The sequence below is a fragment of the Cebus imitator genome, unplaced genomic scaffold, assembly GCF_001604975.1.
Source record: "Cebus imitator isolate Cc_AM_T3 unplaced genomic scaffold, Cebus_imitator-1.0 Scaffold149, whole genome shotgun sequence".
NCBI lineage: Eukaryota > Metazoa > Chordata > Mammalia > Primates > Cebidae > Cebus > Cebus imitator.
The window spans coordinates 4465038-4470521 of record NW_016107464.1 but is presented as its reverse complement, the minus strand read 5'-3'; the positions used below and the strand labels follow the sequence as shown (position 1 = coordinate 4470521).

The window sequence follows — 5484 nt, the reverse complement described above, 5'->3', positions numbered from 1 at the left end:
TCTCCAGTGCTTGTGACCTGCCGTAGACTCTGGCAGGCAGAACAAGTCCTTGGGCAAAGAGATGCAGGTGCTGTGCTTGGAAATCAGGTATCCATCAAGGTGCTGGGGATGAAGGATCAGCTGCTACACCTGCTTAGCCACTTAGCAGGCAGCTCACCTCCTCAGGGAAGCTGTTCTGGCTGCAACATTCTGTGCAAAGTTAGACAGTTTTATTCCTTTTTGTAATGTCACCTCCTTTAGAGGAGGCAAGAAATGCCAGGATGCTGGGACTCGGGGCAGGGAAGTGAGTTGCCCACACAGCCAGTGGTTGCAGAGACAGGCTCCCGTGATGATCTCACTAGGTCTGATGGTGTGACCTGCACCCAGATGCTCCTCCATTCCCAATGCTCAGGTGATGCCTTTGTGCCCTAGGGAAAACTTGGATAGCCCTGAGTTGCACAATCTACGTGGGTACCCAGAGTTCCCCGGTGAGGTGAGGGGAAACACCAGTCACCCACGATGGTCACTTGCTGATAACACTCCCTTTACTGGCAGCCCTCCCTTCCCCGCCTCACTTTCTCACTCTCCTACACGTGTTTCCTGGAATCACCTTCCAAATAGACTACTTGCACTCAAACCTTTGCCTGAGGTCTACCTCTGAGAAACCCAGGCAATGAGCGGAAGTAGAGGGACATGGAGATGTCTTTCTGGGGAAATTTCAGTAGCGAGACTGAATAGTATAAAAATGTGAGTTCTTCACAAATTAAATTTTCTGCTCAACACAGTTCCAATAAAAATTACAGCGGGAAAACTCTTAGAACATCATTTTTAAAAATAATTTTTAAGGTAGTGTGTTAGCTTCCTACTGCTACTATAACAAACAACTGCAAAGTTAGTGGCTTAAAACAACACAAAATTTATTCTCCTACAGGGGGATCAGAAGTCCAAGATAAGTCTTAAGGAGCTAAGAGCAAAGCATTGGCAGGGCTCATGCCTTCTGGAGGCTCCAAGGAGTAATCTGTTTCCTGTTCTTCTGGCTTGTAGAAGCTTCTCATACTCCTTGGCTTGTGGCCCCATGACTCCAATCCTTGTTTCTATGGTTTTCTCTCTCTGCCGCCCATGCTTCCCTCTTACAAGAACCCTTGTGATTATATAGAGCCCCTCCCAGATAATTCAAGATAATTTGCCCATCTCAGGATTCTTAAGAATCTTAATCACATCTGCAAAGTCCCTTTTCATGTAAAGTAACATATTCATAGGTTCCAGAGATGAGGACCTGGACATCTTTGAGGGGTCATTATTTAGCCCTCCACAGTTAGGAGACAAGTAAATGCGCTGAAATGGCAAAGAAAGAAATTTTTGAAGAAATAAAGAGTAATGAAGGTAGACTTGCTTACATGATAAATAAACTCTAAAACCCTAATAATTGAAACTGTACTGTTGGTGGAAAAAATCAACAATAATGGGATCGTAGAAATAGATCCAATGATATGTTAAAAGTTGGTTTAAGATAAATGTGGTAGATCAAATAGGTGAAAAAAGGAAGAAGTTATTATTCAATATACAATCCAGTTGGTTAACTTCCTGAGGACAAATAGTTTACTTACAATTTAAAACAAAATATAGGTGATGAAAGAATGTAATGTTTAAGAGTTTAACCAATAAAGGACTATAAGGAAATAAAAATATTTACTAGCTTTTGGTATTAAGAAGAAATTCTCTGCCTGTAATCCCAGTACTTTGGGACGCTGAGGTGGAAGGATCTTTTGAGGCCAGGAGTTTGAGACCAGCCTAGGCAACATAGAAAGACCCTATCTCTACCAAAAAGGAAGGATTTCTCAGTATGAAATAAATAAAATTCATAACAGAAAAGGTTAATGAATTCAACTACATAAAATTTAAAGTCTCTATGTCAAATATACCACAATATGATGGTATATTTGACCAAACAGCACATGAAAAAGCGTTTGACATTCTAAGTCATCAAGGAAATGAAAATCCTTATTACAACAAGATGCCACTACAGTCCACTAGAATGACTAAGATTTTAAAAACTTACAACGCCATATGTTGGCAAGATACTGAGAAACTGGAATCTCCTACACTACTAGGGGGAGTGCTAAATGGTACAATCACTTTAGGAAACAGTATGGCAGTTTCTAAAAAAAGTTAAACGTACACTTGCCATATAATCCAGCAAGCCATTCTTAGATATTAAGCCAAAAAATAAAAAATAAAAATATATGTTCACAAAAAGACTTGTACAAAAGCATTCATTGGAGCATTATTTATAATAGCTAAATACTAGAGACAACCCAAATGTCAGCCCACCGGAGAATGAATAAACAAACTGTGCTATGTTCATACAATGGGATATCAATAAGCAATAAAAAGGAAGAGCGTATCAACTGTAACAACACAGGTAAATCTCAAACACATTATGCTGAGGGGAAGAAGCCAGACACAGAAAAGTCCATGCTTTACAATTCCACTTGCATGAAATTCTAGAAGAAGCAAGACTGATCTACAGTGATAGAAATCAGAGCAGTGGTTGCCTCTGGCAGAGCAGTGAGAGGGTGAGGATTGACTGGAAAGAGCACAGGGAAACTTTCTAGGGTAATAGAAATATTTATATATATGTTATTTTTTTTTTCAAAGTAGTGATCGTCATGAACAATCAGATAGGCATGCTCAGGGTATTGCAAGTCCTGATTACGCAGAGGCGTTAATCACATTTCATGTATCTCCAATCATCGTGTTCTATCTGCCCTCCAAAAGGAGGAATAGGTAAGGATCATCTCACCCATCAATAAGTATTACATATTTTGATAGAAATGTGGGTTATACAGGTATATGCATTTGTCAGAATTCATCCAACTTACACCTAAGCTCTATGTCAGGGTGACCCATCTTTTCGCCTCCCTGGGATACATTGGAAGACGAATAATTTGTCTGGGGTCACACATAAAGTACACTAAGTCACGGGATCCTGGGGGTGTCACTTTTCTGGCCAGAAACCTCTGTGGCCACTGACGCCTTTGCCTGAGTTTTGTTTGGGCCCACTGGGCTCGTTCTGCCCACTTGGCCTGGCAGGCTTTGCTCGGCTCACACTACCAGCCTGGATCCCATGCCTTCCAAGGGTGAGCCAGGTGTGAGCGACAAGGGGTTTGTGAGTGAGTGAGCATGGGGCCTGGCTGCTACACACAGCCAGGCACACCAGCGGTGGCAGGGCAGGCAGCTCCAGGCACTGGCATGGGTGCTGGTTCCCTGCAAGTCTGCAGCTGGAGCAGGCATACTGCAAGTGATTTCCATGGCCAACACTGGGGAATGAAGTGGTGCCCAGAAGCTTGGAGACTCCAAGAACTGCAGACCCCCAAAAAGGGTGTCACAGCCCTGGCTCAGGGAGCTCCTAGGTCTGGGCTCCCCAAAGGGCTCCTTCTCTCTTCTCTCCTTCTCATCTTCTGCAATGTGGCAAGCAAGGGACATGTTTCAGTCCTGTTTGTGTAACAGCTCTTTTAGCCCTGCCATTCAGCAGGTCCCAAGTTCTTGTCCTGCATCCAGGAAGAAAGAGGTATGCAGACAAGTGGAGGGTAGCAAGGTTAAGAAGTGCTTTATTGAGTGATAGAACAGCTCGAGGAGACTCGAAATAGGTAGCTCCTCTTCACAGGCAGGTCATCCTGACAAGTGTCCAGCTGTTAGCAGAGAGGAGACCCACGGTGGGTAGCTCTTCTCCACAGACAGGTCATCTGTGTAAGTCTGACTGAGTCCAGGGTTTTTATATGCCTCAGAGGGGAGGAAGTATGCGCTGATTGGTCCATGAGTGGCCATGAGCAGGCCCAGAAAAGCACTATAAGTTCTCAATCTGGTTAGCAGAACTGTCTGCCTGGCCCCCAGCCCTCAAGCTGTCCCTGGCCTAAAGGTGGGGTTTCATCTGGGACCTGCCCCTTTCTGCCCAGGAGCCTGTCTGTCTCCTGCCACCATTAACCTGCCATCCACAGTGCCCACAGCGCCCAGACTGTTCATGCCAAGCGGTGCCTGCAGACCTGCCCTACCTGCTCTTATACCCACCTTGGTCTCCCTCCCCTGCTCATTGGTATTCAAAGTCTGGAGGGGGCTGAAGCAGTAGGGGTCTGGCGTTTTAGCACTGCCCTGAGCATGCACCTACCCAGCTGGGTCATGACAGCACGTGGGCTCAACCACAACTTTGCTCTAAAATTGGAGTGGGTGCTGGGAGTGGGGAGAGGCCAGACAGCAGTGAATTCAGAGCCTTTAGGGGCAGGGGGGCTTCCTGGGCCCCTAGAGTGCAGAGATGCCTGGATGTGCAGCTGCGGCTGGGTGGCTACAGTTGTCCCGGGAGGGCAGGGCTCCCAGCCCTCCAACTTGGAAGGGAGCAGGGCTTCTGCCTGTTCCCAGCTCTCACTGGCTCTGTGAAGCCAGCAGCCCTGGCTGCACCTCCCCATCTGCAGCCAGCGTCATGGCAGCAGCTGGGCCACAGCTGCCATCACTAACACTAACAATAGCTAATGAGTGGGAAAAAAAAATCACAAAAAAATCTCATAATGTTTTAAGAAAGTTTACAAATTTGTGTTGGGCAGCATTCAAAGCCATCCTGAGCTGCATGCAGCCTGTGGGCCACAGGTTAGACAAGCTCAATTGAGCATTTCAGTAACAAAAAGTGACACCGGGTATGGTGGCTCATACCTGTAATCCCAGAACATTGGGAGGACAAGGCGGGAAGATCACTTGAGGTCAGGAGTTCAAGACCAGCCTGGCCAACATGGTAAAACCCTGTCTCTACTAAAAATACAAAAATTAGCCAGGCGTGGTAGGGTGGGGTGGGGCTGAGGCAGGAGAATCACTTGAACCCAGGAGGCAGAGGTTGCAGTGAGCCGAGATCACACCACTGCACTCCAGCCTGGTCAACAGAGCAAGACTCCATCTCCAAAGAAAAAAAAGTGAAACAAACAAAATTAAAGGCAAGCAAATTAAAAATAATGTTTGTGAAAAATATGACAGTCTTATAACTTTAATATATAGAGTTTACTTGAAAGTCCATAAAATAGGCTGGGTGTGGTGGCTCATGCCTGTAATCCCAGCACTTTGGGAGGTTGAGGTGGGCAGATCACCTGAGGTCGGAAGTTGGAGACCAGCCTGACCAACATGGAGAAACCCCATCTCTGCTAAAAACACAAAACATTAGCTGGGTGTTGTAGCGCATATCTGTAATCCCAGCTACTCAGGAGGCTGAGGCAGAAGAATCACTTGAACCCAGGAGGCGGAGGTTGCAGTAAGTGAGATCATGCCATTGCACTCCAGCCTGGGCAACAAGAGCAAAACTCTGTCTCAAAATAAATAAATAAATAAATAAATAAATAAATATATATATATATATATATAATCATCAGATCTTGAGGGAAAAAAAAAGAAGTCAATAAAATAACATCCAAAAGAAAGAAAAATGAACATGAACAGTCAATTCCACCCAAAAGAGGTGAAGACACACAC

The 5484-nt window shown here is 45.2% G+C and overlaps 1 non-coding gene across 1 annotated transcript; it reads right to left on the bottom strand.

Moving 5' to 3' along the window:
• Nucleotides 1-2655: 2655 nt before the first annotated feature.
• LOC119473332 lies at nt 2656-2789 on the bottom strand. Its single transcript, XR_005202543.1, has one exon. It is a non-coding gene; the product is annotated as a U8 small nucleolar RNA (small nucleolar RNA).
• Nucleotides 2790-5484: the final 2695 nt, after the last annotated feature.